Source organism: Lolium rigidum, chromosome 2 (genome assembly GCF_022539505.1).
Source record: "Lolium rigidum isolate FL_2022 chromosome 2, APGP_CSIRO_Lrig_0.1, whole genome shotgun sequence".
Classification (NCBI taxonomy): Eukaryota; Viridiplantae; Streptophyta; class Magnoliopsida; order Poales; family Poaceae; genus Lolium; species Lolium rigidum.
In genome coordinates, this window is record NC_061509.1 from 27,059,404 (window position 1) to 27,073,987 (window position 14,584).

Genomic DNA, 14,584 nt, shown 5'->3' on the forward strand with positions numbered 1-14,584 from the left:
TAGCTAAATTATCTTTAGTTAACAAAACCTTATTACTAAGAAATCACATGAATATTCTTATTTTTAGAGGTAGAGTTTCCACAGATATTTTTTCAGGTATGGAGTGTGATCGCTCATAAGGTCCTCATACATAGATTTCACCGTAAATCTACCATTTGATATCAAACCCCAAACAAAGCCTCAAAACTATTTTGTTACAAACGCCGAGAGATGCACACCCACATACACACATACACAATGTCTACAAAAGACTGAATCCATGAAACGTCTGTCGCACTGGGAAGAATGTTCTACATAATGAACAAATAAAATAAGATGCCAAACATGTGGCCTAAATACGCTCGTAACCATCCAACTATAGATTTGTTCTTCATATATCAGAAAATGTAATAAGCCCCATTATAAAAGAAAAAATATAATTTTATATGGTTGGGTCGATCTTGTAGGCCTCGTTGTTTTGGTACCAGAAGAACGAATTTGCTCAAAAAAATAAAGTTTGCAGCAAATGTTGTTTTATTGATGTCACGTAACAAGTGTATTAATCAAGGAAACAAAACAAACCAGGAACTTAATATGCACATTATAGTTGATCCGTGGCATCTATGACCTTCTTAATGCTACAGCTCAAGAAAACCGGTGGGAATAGCCGAAAATTAACACCGATGGTTGTTTTTCACTCACTACAGTTGCACCTGAATTTGGTCACATTTCCCGGTCATAGGTTCACAGTACAAAGTTTAATAAAAAAAGAGCAATGTAGTGCGTTGATGACTCATTAACCATAATCAAATCAGCACGCGCTTCTTTGGTTGATTTCCTTGTACCGATTGATCCACTTAATCAATCATGAATTAACAATGCTATTCGTCTCCAAAACCGCTCTAGAACTTTTGAAAAGTAAGATAGCTGCTTTTTTTGTTGCATCGTGGCAATATGTAGTTGTCGAATTACTCCACTTATAACCTAAAAAAATGAATTACCGTACCCATATTTACCTACTAAAATGCCATGTTTACTCACAAACAATAAGGCACACGGATAATGGGTCATGGCTTATTTGATGTGATGCCACATTAAATAACAGGAGTCACGGGTCAATATTTCTTAAGGCTGAACAAGTTTATAGATAAAAATATGCAATTGCAATTAATATTAATAGATTCACCATAAAAAATATTGTTTATCATGTATTTATCCAAGGAAAAGTTTATTTGACAACCACTTCTAGGTATGTCGCTTATGCCCACTTGCGTCACATGCTCCCGCCACCATGTGATCGCACTGCCACGACACGGGCTTCCGCCACCATGCGATCCCCTTTCTCGGCTACACTTGCCATGCACCCTTATCGTTGATGTAGGAGAGGCCTTCCCAGCAGCTGCTCCCTGCGCGGCGGTCGCTTGCCGCGGATCTCCTTGGGATGCTACCGTCGAAACCATGGTTCAGCTCATTTGTCACAACCCTTTCCTTGCGCACACAAGTGAAGGCCGGCAAGCTCAGAAAGATCCGATGAGCACTAGTGGTACTCTGGTGAGGATGATTTCGCGTCGACGAGTTGAGGGACGGTAGTCGTTGCATCTAATGCTAATGGCAAATGTCATCTTCTTGGGGATTTTTTGATGTTGCCCCTGGTGTTACTATCTGCTACAAACACATATGAGTTTTGCTACGTTTGCGTTATTGAAAATGTAGCAAACGGTGACATGTTTTTCAGGTTTTTCTACAACCAAATTGGTATTGTTGCATACATTGTTGGTTTTTGATACATGGTTGTGTTTAAAATGCTACATCCTCTTTTCTACATGTCACAAACCTGGCAACTTTTTTAAGTGTTGCTACAACTAAATTGGGATTAGTTGCTTACATTCTTGGGTTTTGCTACATGATTATATTTAAAGTGCTACAATATTTTTTTGCTACATGTTACAAGTTTTTAGAGATTCGAGAAAATTGTTGCTAACAGATGTTGCATGCATAAAAATTGCTACATGTGGAATATTTTTGCTACATGATTGGATGCGCGGGATTTGATCACTTAAGTGCATCGAACAGCTCAGAAGGTGGCTACTGTTTTGCAAATATCAGCCGGTTGTAGCCTAGCGTTTTCCTTTATCAAAAATTGTAAATGCTGATATTTTTATGTGTATATTTGGTTAAACTTAGTAAACTTTCTAGTCAAGGGAATAGGTCATACATGTTTTTCACATTCTAGGGTAAAATAATTTGTAACCAAATTTATGCATGAGCTCCTCAGGTTCCAGAGATTTGAGAGCGAGATTCAAGAGGGAGTTTGTCTAGAAAATTTCGGCACAAAATATTTAAATTGACTGCCTATAGAAACCAATGATACTTCACAAATATTTTTCTTTAAGAAGGACATGCCAGGGCTCATCTTGGTTTTGAAAATCTGGCATAATATTCTCATAGAAATTTCTAGTACATTTTTAATCGATGACACGCAAGGATGGAACAAGCACATGGCTACTTGCTAACAGCGTTGATATATAGAAAACAATTAAATCACCACCGGAAACTTTTCATTTGTATATACTTCACTAAAACAGAGGTGGCCCATTCCTAGATTATTAACAACCACTCCATGATTTTGAGGAAAACGGAAACGTTTGGGAGACTTTTTCTCTGCCTGAAGTATGTGATATCTCATATATATTTTCATGCTCGATTTAGTTTATAAAAGTGAAAGTGTTTTCGCTCAATGTGTTTGTTAAAAGAGACAGGTGTCCTAAAATTGGACGTGTTTGTTGACAAAATATAGACATCTACAATTTCAACACATCCACCGAAAAAAGAACTTATTCAAATGTGCTCCCTTCTTAGGTTACATACATTTCACCAAAGCATGCTTATTTGGAGGTGTGCCACTTGTACTACTTTGTATTACTGTACTTAGGTTACATACATTTCACCAAAGCATCAATATCATAGATTCTTTTTTTCTTACAAATATGATATTCATAGAATAAATTAACTTCTAAAAAAACAAAACTACCGACCGTGTCATATACCATCACGAGTTTATAAAATTCATGATATTTAAATACAAGATTTTAGTGGGAGCTTGTCTAGCAAATCGTGCTACAAAATCCTGAAAGCGATTTCGCCAAACCAACGATACTTGAAAGAGATATTCTCTTTTAGAAGGAGGGGTCAGGGCCATCTTGTTGTTGGAAATCTTGAGGTGGCATTTCCATGAAAATACCGGTGCATTCTAATTTTGTGATATGAAGGGATGGAACAAGCACATGGACACTTGCTGACAATAGTGATTTTTAGCAAAATATTCGTTAAGTCACTACTGGTCATATGTATAAATTGACCCATTCTTCATACATGTGTTTGATAATTGCGAGCGGTATTATGTTGGATGAATCATTATACATAATCATCCTTCCCAGTTAAATTTTCTTTATGGGTCTCGCTGTTTCATACCAGATTGTTTAGGGTATGTCAACAGAAAAAGTATGGTTTGGGCAACATATCCTACTTCAAAGATTAATTTTCCTAAAGAACGAGGATCCAGGGCCCATCTTGTTTTTGAAAAACATGACGCAATATTTCATGGAAATATTGGTGCATTTTTATTTGATGATATTGGGAGATGGAACAAGCACATGGCCACTTGCCAACACTAGTCATACTCGGCATAACATTAATTAAGTCACAACCAATAATTGTGCATCTATATAAACTGGCCCCATTTTTTGTGCTCAGAGCACAAAGTAAATAAAAACGGAGGAAGTACATGCTGTATTGCTGTCTAACTTGTTGATACTTGATAGTCATATTAATTTGGCATATGCTCGGTATAGTTCTAGAATGTCTTTCCACTCATTATACTATACAATACGAGACGAGTGATTATTTGGCTATAAGCTGCAGGTGACGAGGAAGGTATCTCTACTATTTACTCTATGATGAAAGAGCTAATGCGGTGCATTATTACTGAATGGTCAAAAAAAAAAAGGAAAAGAAGCACAGCCGTACAAGTATTGCAATCAACAAACAGTGAATCGATAGGAGCTAAAAATAAGATGATAATCGGCACCGATCGAGGAGCCGCACGAGCTTGACTAAAACTTGACAAAGAAGGATGGCGAGGTGAGATTCGTCTCAGCGAAGGTACACGACAACAAAACAAACCCCATCCATGATCTATCTAGATCGTTCTTCTCGCTGTACTGCATGATGAGATAAGGCCAGGAAGTAGGAGTGCTCAAGTAGGACCATGATGTAGAGAAAATATCTCCTCCATGCGCTGCTCGATTGGTTTATTCCTGTATTTGATTCCACCTAGAACAGTGTACGTATTTATCATACGGTCCAATTTTCTCACTTACTATTACATATATAGTGTATATAGATTTAGAACTGTTGTGTAGATTGGAGAGCTAATAATTTCAGAACTTATTATACATGATGGACTCACAATGGTAAATCTTTTCTGTTTTATGGACTTGACAACTAGTACGTACGTTGAAAAGTAAGAGTCTGTTTAGTTGCCAACAATGGGTTTTCTCCCATACGTGGAGATGAAAAACGTGTGTTTGGTTGCCTAATGAAAAAAGATTTCCTGCATCGCACGAACTTTAAAGCATCCGAAAAATTGTACGCGGAGGAATGCTCGATTTGGCCGTTTCCAGCGATGCAGCCTCGTCTCGCGCTCGCTGGAGCTAAACTGCGCCGCAATGATGCGAGGGAGAGATGGCGGGAGCCCGCGCACGACGGGGAAGATACGGTGGGAGAAATTCAGTCACCTCCCGCCAATACCCCCTATTTACACCGCCCAAAGGCGCGCCACCATTTTTCCCTTTTGAGCTCTCCGTCCATAGCTATTCACCTGCGACCACGGTAAGGGGCGGGTAAGGGGCGGTCTCGTCTGCAGATGGTGGACCTCCGTTGTGGCTGCTCTTTCTCCGCTGCCTAGCCGACATGTCGTCGTCTTCCTCCGTCGGGTTCGACTGCCAGATTACTATGAGTACCTCCCAACCCTGGCTTAGATCTACACCAAAGCTGCTGTTGTGTGTAGGGATAGAGAGTTCTTTGTTCAATCTACCTGTTTTGCTTACTTGGTGCTTCGATCAGTAAGACCTAAAGTAGTTTACCTTTGTTTCTTGCTTCGATCTGCACTTTTAGTGTACTTTTGGACGTTTATGCTTTGATATGTAAGGGCTTGCTACGATCTATAAGAGTAGAGTAGCTTTGCACACGAGTTCTTACTTCGATCTATAGCCGTAGAGTAGTTCTGCTTAGTTCTTGCTTGGATTTGTAAGCGTCTAATCCCCGTTGTTTCGATAAACACCTATGTATGCATTCTTCTAAGCCAAGTTGTCCGTGTATAAGTGCGATAGTTGGTACGAGGACTGGTTCTACGATGTGTACAACTACTCCTTGTACTAGTTATGCATTTACACATGGAAGCAGGCATAGAAGATTACTACTGAGTTATGTTCAATCTGTGTGCCTACAACGTGTTTGGAACTTCACTTTACTACCATGCTTGCACTTTGATGCATGTAAAATGCATACATAAATTTTGTCCTTTATCATATTGAATTTCCACATATTTGCAACATATATGATGATAATACCATATTTTACATTGATTTATGGGGATTTACCAATGATCTCTTTTATTTGGTTTATAACCCGTATTTTTCACTTTCAGAGACCTAACGGAGTCAAATTGATCTGGGTTTTTTTGAGAATCATTTTGTCACCGGGAGGAACATAATGGAATTTTGTAGCACGCCTGGAGAGGCCTGAGGAGCGAACGAGGTCAGGCGGCGCGGCCCAACTTCCTAGCCGCGCCACCCACCTCCGTTCGCACCTCGACCGTTCGATTTCCCTGATTCTTTCACCTATCGACGTATTTTGCCCTAAAACGACTATATATATGGCCCCAAAGATTTCTCGGGAGGAGAGAGCCGCACAAACAAAGAAACACCAAAATGGAGGCTGATGCAGAGAAGATTGGAGGGGGAAACTCCACCGGGATCACCGCCGGAGGGATCTTGTAATATCCCAGGTATTGGGGTTACAAAAATAGAGGAAACAGATTTGTGCATTGCATTCATGCATAGAAAATCCGGGAATTTTCGCGCTTTTGTTTAATACCGTCAAAGTGATCGAGGTTTCTCTTGCATCGGTGAAATTGAGTTAGTCATCGATGTGAGTGCGACAAATTTCGACATGACCTTTATGAATTCATGTGTTTTTTAGGAGAACAATTTGAATTCAAATTCAAATATGAAGGAAATAAATTCAAATAAGAATTTGAATTGGAATTTGGAATTTGGAATTTAAACAAGTATATAATATAATATGCAAAAGTAAACACATTTGATAATTCCAAATGAGTAAATAATTTAAACTTTATTACAAATAACATTATCCAATAAAGTTACAAGTTACAAAAAGAAATAAAACAACACAAAAAAGAATAATAAGAATTCCTAAACTAAAGCTTGATCTCAAACTTCGATTCTTCTTTACCCGCAAAACAAACAACAAAGAAAAAAAGAAATGGTTGGTGAATGTTAAAATGTTGCCATCATCCATGATGAGGCATTTTAATGTTGGAAACTAGCTAATGGGAGTCAAGAGCTAATCTTGATCCCCAAATAGTGATTAGAGGGAGAAATATTTTTCTTAGGCAATAACAGGGGCAAATAGATTACACTTGGATCAGGAGAGGCAACACTGATCATGAGACAAAAATGAGTAATTCAAGGCAACAAGGGACTAGAGGCAGCACCAGATCTAATTTATCTTTAGGCAACAATATTAATTCCCTCTAATCTAGCTAGAATCCTCTAAAAGCCCACAAAGTTAATTATTTGAATCTGTATTGACATGGAGAAGTCAATATGATTCTAGTCCATATATTAGAAGCCACTTGCTAATTAAGCAAAGTCTTAATTAACATAATAGTCACACTTGATCTTATTTAGCCCACATAAGATTATTAGCCAATCAGGATTAACCATTTGGTAATACCAAATAAATAAATAAAGGTCAAGACAAGATAACTACAAGCACCAGCCGTGCCTTGCACATGAGGCAAGCAAAATATCTACTTGACCACATGCACCTGTACCAGGGACACACAGGCAGCATAGTCACTGCATGCAACTATGTGCTGTCGACGAGCGAAGCAACAGACCAACCATATAAAAGAAGGAGCTAGCCGTACCAAGCATTCTTTTGCCTCACTAATCAGCACTTCTAGCACACACATCTTTCTCACATTAGCCAAACCAACCAGCAACAAGATTAGCAACCATTTGCACTAGCTAAACCGCCAGATCATCTAGCAGTCCTCCATCCATCAGGTACAACAAGAACACCACCCAGATAGTCTGGAAACCAGCAGAAGCAACGAGGAGGAGAAGGAATGTCACAAGAAGAAGAGTACCACAGTAGCAAGAAGAACCAGCTATCAAGCTACAAAATGCATCAGGTAGAAACCCAAGGTAGGATAAATAGATCATGTAGTATCTCGTTCTTAGCTTTCACATGATCACACGAGGGGAAAATAAAGGGGTAATATGCAAAACTAGTAGATCCATCTACCCTTCCACTAGATTTTTATCTAGGAGGATTGGAAGAATCTATTTCTCTCAGTCTGCATAGAGATGCTATGCCTGATCATCATAGAGAAATAAGAGCTAGCCATAGTATCTGTTCTTATTACTAATCAAAGCCTCAGCCTTTGCATCATAGGTCGGGCCAAGATATCAAGCTCAACATCTCGTTCTTATCGGTAATAGATAGAAAGATATATGCAGCAGAGAGGGGAGCTAGATCACCTAAGCTTTAGCTAGTGATCCCTAGTCAAACTAGGAGCTCATACCCTGTACATAGAAAAGAAGTGAAGCAAGGTACATAAGTTACCGCCAGCAAATAACCATGTCTCAGAAGCTGGCAGTATCATCACTTTGCACCACCAATATATCACAAATACAGAGCATGTATGCACATGATCTGCTAATCATCCACATCAATTAAATCACTATAAGCATACATATAAGCTCACCAGCAAGCTACCAAGCAGAACATTAAGCCACAGCACTTTTATCCCATTTTTTTTAAACTCAACCATGAGTTAAATGGGGCATCAAATTATCACAGTAAGTTATCCAAAGAGAGGCACCACACATAGCACAAGGCAGTGATCAATTAATTCAGAGCATGGTCAGCCCAAACCACACCTCACCGAGAGCCATAACACTTGCATCAATTACCAGGGCATGATTTATTTAGCTCCACTATGCACACATATATACCACCAGTAGCACAAGTATGGAGCAGTAGTAATGGTGCAGCCCAAACAGTAGAATCCTGAACAAAGATGGGAGAGGTTTAGCTCACAGTGACGTACAGGAAGTGGCGAGGTAGGCGACGCCGGGGTTGCGTCTGCGGCACCGTCCAGCCGTCCAGCCGGCGTCGAGGATGAAGTAGTCGCAACAGCACGACACAGCGCCATGAACAGCACACCAAACCACCAGACACCACCGAGATGGCAAGCTTGAGCTGGGGCTCATGGTCGACGAGGAGGCGGGGTCGCCAATGGGGAGCAGCGAGCGGCTTGCAGCATCACACTCGGCGAACCTAGGGTTCGGCCGAGCGCGCGTGGAGGCGCTTGGAGGCGTGGTGGTGGCGCGTATATGGTGGAGCCCCGCCGGTCGGAGCAACGAGCGGCGCGCAAAGGCGGCCATCAATGGCCGGGAGAAGATGGCGGCGGAGCCACACCGAGGAGCGCCGGGCGTGAGCAGGAGCAGGGCGGCGCGCGCACGTAGGGCGGCATCGAGGCGGCGGGTGAGGGCGAAACCTCACCGGACAGCGACGAGCGACCAGCGGCGGCGCGGGGGTTGGCCGGCGACGGCCAAACCGACCCAGCGACCACTAGGGTTCCTAGGTATGGGGACGGATGAGGGAGAGGCGGGAAATCAAATCGAGCGGGACAGAGAGGTAGAGGACATGAGGGGGGGCCGAAAAACATCTCGCCGGCGCCAGGGCAGGCCGGAGGCGGCCGGCATCGGCCGGAGCGTACCCGGCAGCTGCGGCGGCTGCGTCGCGTGAGAAGGAGAAGGGGAATCGAGAGGCGAGAGGAGCGTGCGTGCGTGTCGTCGGTGTCGGTCCAGCCCGGCGTGCGTGGCTGTGTTGAGTTCGTGTGTGTTTTTTGGGTTTGAACCAACCCGTTAGGCTAGTGTGTGTGTGCTAATTGAGCCAAATTAAACAGCCTATAATAATTAATCTACTAAATGTAGTATTCGATGTGTCCCTATCTAAGATAATCAAGTTAGAATAAGTGGCATACTTACATTAGGGCATTTATATGTGCTTATTTTTTTACAGGTTAAATAAAAATACTTGACAAAAGAATATAATTTTGTTGTTAATCTAAAAAAATGCCATGAAAATTATTCACGTAGCAAATAAATGTTAACATTTAAATCAAGATAACTATAAGGCCCTAAAGGTTCTAAATCCAATTTAATTACTTTTAAATTCCTAAAATAATATTTAATAATCATTCACAATCTTTCTTTGAATTTCCAAAGGTTGGAAATATTATTTCAACTTTAGATGTATAATCCATGTAATGAACTCAATATGTGATTTTAAATAATATAATAAAATCTAACCTTAATAGTTATTCCTTAAAGCCTAAATATAATATGTGATGTAATAACACTATTTTTTTCAAAAATCAATAAAATGAGTTTGCACTCATATATAAAAACACTAAAACTAATTTTCTTTTATCATTATCTTATTAAATCCTTATTAGAGGGATTTAAACCCTAAAGGGTATTTAACTTAATTATTAATCTTCTAAAAATAATAAAATGCTAAGTCCCTTATTATTTTTATTTCAAAGTTAACAATAAGTTTAACTTTATAATCATGTTATTAATTTAAGAACTACATGATAAATATGAAACCCTATTTCCATTATAAATAAAATTATAGTTTCATAATTGTATGTGAAAACTCTAAAACCCTAACTCTATTACTTTATGTGAACCCTAATTTTCCACAAAACCTAAACCCTAGGTTATAGTATGTGAACTTATTACCTTCTTTACATTCATAGATCCATAACTAACAACTACATATATGTCCATGTCCTCATAAAATAATAGAGACCCTATCAATTATAAATGGTATTCCATGTGTTCAACCTAATAGAATCTAGATGATCAAAAAAGACCAACCTTAGTTCATATTACCAAGGTCACCATCTTTAACTAACCATATTGAGCATCACACCTTGGTGATGAATCCTGATAGCACCTATGCCCTATTTTAGTGGATCCAATAGTAAAACCTAGACCACCTCAACCCTAATTGATATACTTCTTATTACTTAAGAAGTATGTCCTTTAACTTTTGAAGTAAATAGGGAGTAGCCATCAAACCTGCTTAATAGGATCTATAAACCCTAGCCAACTATTATTAGCAAGGTATACCAACCTTGATAGCACCTATGGATAATGAATTTCTTAAGATGCTTATGCTTAATTAAAACCATCCAAGCCCTACTTGCTGATGAATTCAACTTTGTTGTGATCCATCCCATCCTTACTCCAGGAACTAATTGAAACCATAGGAAACCATAGAACCCCACAAACCCAATTATCATACTTGTTCTTTATTAAAGAACATGTTCTTCAAAAGTTATTCTTTTGAAGTATATAATAAGTAACCATCAACCCTACACCATAAACCTTAAAATTTACAATCTGCTCTTTACTTATTATACAACTACTATTCCTTGGGTGTGTATGATTATTATTAAGCATTATACCACTTGTTTATGATTCTAAAACATACAACCCTAATAAGAACCTTGTTTGTGATTCACTCTAAAAGTGCAACACACTCTAAACAAATCATTTCAACTCACTTATCCTAAACATCGGGGTTAGGTCACGCTTAGAACGATTGCATCTCATAATTATGCATCATTGCATCCTTGCCAATCTTTTAAACATCGTCCTTACCGGACGATGATGCTATTTCAGAATTTGGAGTTATTGCGCACCGAAGACCTTGTCTGCATAATCTTGCAATCAAGAAAGGCAAGTTCATCGCTTGCTCATGTCATTTGAGTATTTTTACCAAATTACTTGCAAAGTACTATGTTTATCACTATTGCATAAAAAGCAAAACCACTATTTTCATAACTATGAATATGATTATGTGGTGGGCAATGGAACCACGGATTGTGTTGATATGGTGGAGGTTCCATTGCATGGGTTTATATCCATCTAGGATTAAACAACAAATGTCGTCCAGTGATTCTTGTGCCGTAATACCCGTGTTAACCATAAGATCTGGAATGGGACGGTATAGTCAACTGTATTTCCACCTCTTGTACATCAACGGACGCGCTTTACCGTAGACACTTGTATCTGTCGGGGGCAAGCGGTGGGCTGGGGAAGCCTTAAGTCCCCACGGTAGAGACCGTAGACACTTGTCGCCCGAGGAGCAAGCGGTGGGCTGGGGAAGCCTTAAGTTCCCCACGGTATTGTGGTCTATGATGGGTTGCAGCTACCGGCGAAGGAGTTTGGTTAACGAGTCTCAAACTGTCGTCGTGGTCGGGGTCCACCCGTAAGTGGGAATAATGGGACCGACGAGGACCCAGGGTCGGGGTATGCAACAAAGGGTGGGTGTGCGAGGTAGCGGAGGAATATGATTGACTATGACCTTATACCGGGCCTCACACCAAAGGAAGTGTGGACGAGCTCGCGGCTCGGTTGGCACCAAGGTTAAGATCTCTTATGGGTAAAGCAACACACCTCTGCGAGTGTAACGAATCGTGACCAGTCACTCCCTCGTTCCGGGATATGGAACTGCGAACGCTGCTGGAAAGGAACTCCATGAAGTTCTAGTCAACCGGTGAAGGCTGACGGACATAGCTCTTCGAATAAAAGCAACCTTTTGAAGAAATGTTTACAAAAACTTGCATTGCCTATGACTTTCTGGTCTATGGCTGTAGCTAGTGCATTAAACACCTCTTTCCTATAATGAACTTGTTGAGTACGCTCGTACTCATCCCACTCTTAAATCCCCTGCTTAGGTATGGAGGCATCAAAGGAGGATCTACAGTGCAACTCGAAGGCCGAGGAGTCAACAACTACTTCAAGAGACAGGACCATGTCAGGAGAGTCAGATACCACATTCAACAAGGAGAAAACCTAGATTAGCAATAGAAAGGAACTAGCTTCCTAAACCTAGATCCTATTTAGCTAGGAACTATCCTTAGCTTCTATAGCTAGTTAAATACTCTACAAATAGAGTTCGTGATAGGATTAGACTACGAGTCGTTCTTCTGGAGTTTATTTGCAGTTTTACCTCATTGTAAAGTAGGAGGCTGTGATGATCTTATGTAACAGAGTCCGTGTGTAATTCTATAGACATGCCTTGGACCCGCATATGTTTCGTTGTACCACTCGAGCGATATAATACTAGTGGAACGGTGTTTCATTGGTGTTATATCGGACTTGCATACTACACCATGCAGTGGTATGCCGGGTCACCACAGTTGGTATCAGAGCAAATGCTTTGACCTAGGATTAAAACCCTTTAAAGGAGACCTATAGGATTGGTAGTGTCTATAGGAAGTTGTCTTAGTTAAACCAAATCTTCTTTTGACTTGAGATGGATATTCACTTGTGAATAATCCTGACACACTTGAGTCAACCCTTCTTACCTATATTTCCTAAGTAATGTTAGTTAGCTAACCCAAAGTTTGTAGCACATCATTTAGTCCTTAAAACTATAGATGAGTAGACCATAGTTGGTATACAATACATGGTAGTCCAAAGAGAGGATACAACCATAAGAAAGATATCCTATTGGAAGATGTGTACCAACACATGTTATGGTTAAGTAAGAGTTATCCAGACCTATAATAGGAGTTATATCAAGTGATGAAGATAAGTAAGATATCTTACTAGAAGATGTATGCCAAGACAAGTAATGGGTAAGTGAAATCTATCCAAACTTGTGAAACAACTGGTAGTAAGTGATAAATATAAGTTATATGAGGTAGTATAGACCATGATGAGTCAATCATAGGAGGTAAGGAAGAGTGATAGGGATAAAATATGTATACTCACATAGTAGAGGTAGTAATCATATATGATTCACTTGAGAATCATTATGTGATAGATTAGAACATCATAAATATTTAAGGTGAGTACAATAAGAAGTCAGTTGTTCAACGATAGTTCAAGATTTATATTCTAAAACCTTGGCAACTGTGCCAAGTATGCCAGAACCATAGTTTATAGTCTGAAGTAGGCTTTATAGAGCATAGCTTATGGAGAAACCCTGGAATTACAAGTGATATACTCTAATAGTTATGATTTTAGATTAGCAATGTTAGAATCTAGAGATAGTATGTGTAGTAGTCTTCAACCAAATGGAAGTTAAGTTAATACTTCCAAAGGAAATTAGGTTAACCTTAACTACCCTAGACCCTTTTGTTTCAAGTTTATCTCATTGCAATTGTGCAATTCAGGTAAATGTCAAGACAAATAGTAGAATGTCCTATATTCGTGCTAAGTATCACGATATAAACCTATCTTATGTGGTGTTATATACTACACATCTCAGCCTGATGTTTAGAGACGTCTTACTCAACTATTATATTCAGGCTTATGATGGTGTGTATTATATGCACAAAGCTGAATCTTCTTGGATTTTATTGGATTTTCATTGATTGACTAGATCCATACATGAAGTTTGACTTCGATATGCAAATGCATGTTGCAATATCAAGTTCTTACTTGATGCTATAGATCTAGAGGGTAATGGTATTCGTGTGAGGAAGTGACGAATTCTGAAGATTCTGAAGACAAGATGAAGGTTCATCAGTAAAAGGAAGCAAAGTTGTGGGAAGTAACCACAATACTCTGAAGGAAGTACCAATCCAAGATTCATGCTTTACCTCCGCAGAGGAGTACTTTAGTACATAAGAAGCATGAAGGTCGGAAATGTGATGATTATGGTGAAGCTGAAGCAGATCCATAGTCAATATAAAAGAGGGAATGCATAGGAAATCACTTAGGATACTATCTTCATAGTGTCAACTAGTGGTTTTCTTGCAAAATAAACCCTGAAGGAAGGAAGATTACATATGAAACCATAGCAGATATAAGAAGACTACAGTTGATATCAGAAGACCACAGTTGGTATAGGATCAATACTGCGAGATAAAGTAAAAGATGTCTCGTCCAGTTGATTAGAACTTATACTAGAATCCATTTTTAGATAACAAAATAGCCACAATTGGTACAAGTAGTCCATAATTGGATTAATTGTACCAAGAGGTGGTGAACAAATAAAACCTTATTAGCCAAATAACATTGACCTATAAACATTTAGTCGAAGGATTCACATTGGATGTCCACAATTGAGTGGATACACCACAAACATTCTTCGCGAGACCTTAGAAGAAGTACAAACCATAAGTGAGAACCAGACCAATATTCTAACCGTCCAATGGTTGGAAGAAAAGGAGTTGAAGACCGTAAGAAAACTCTAAGGG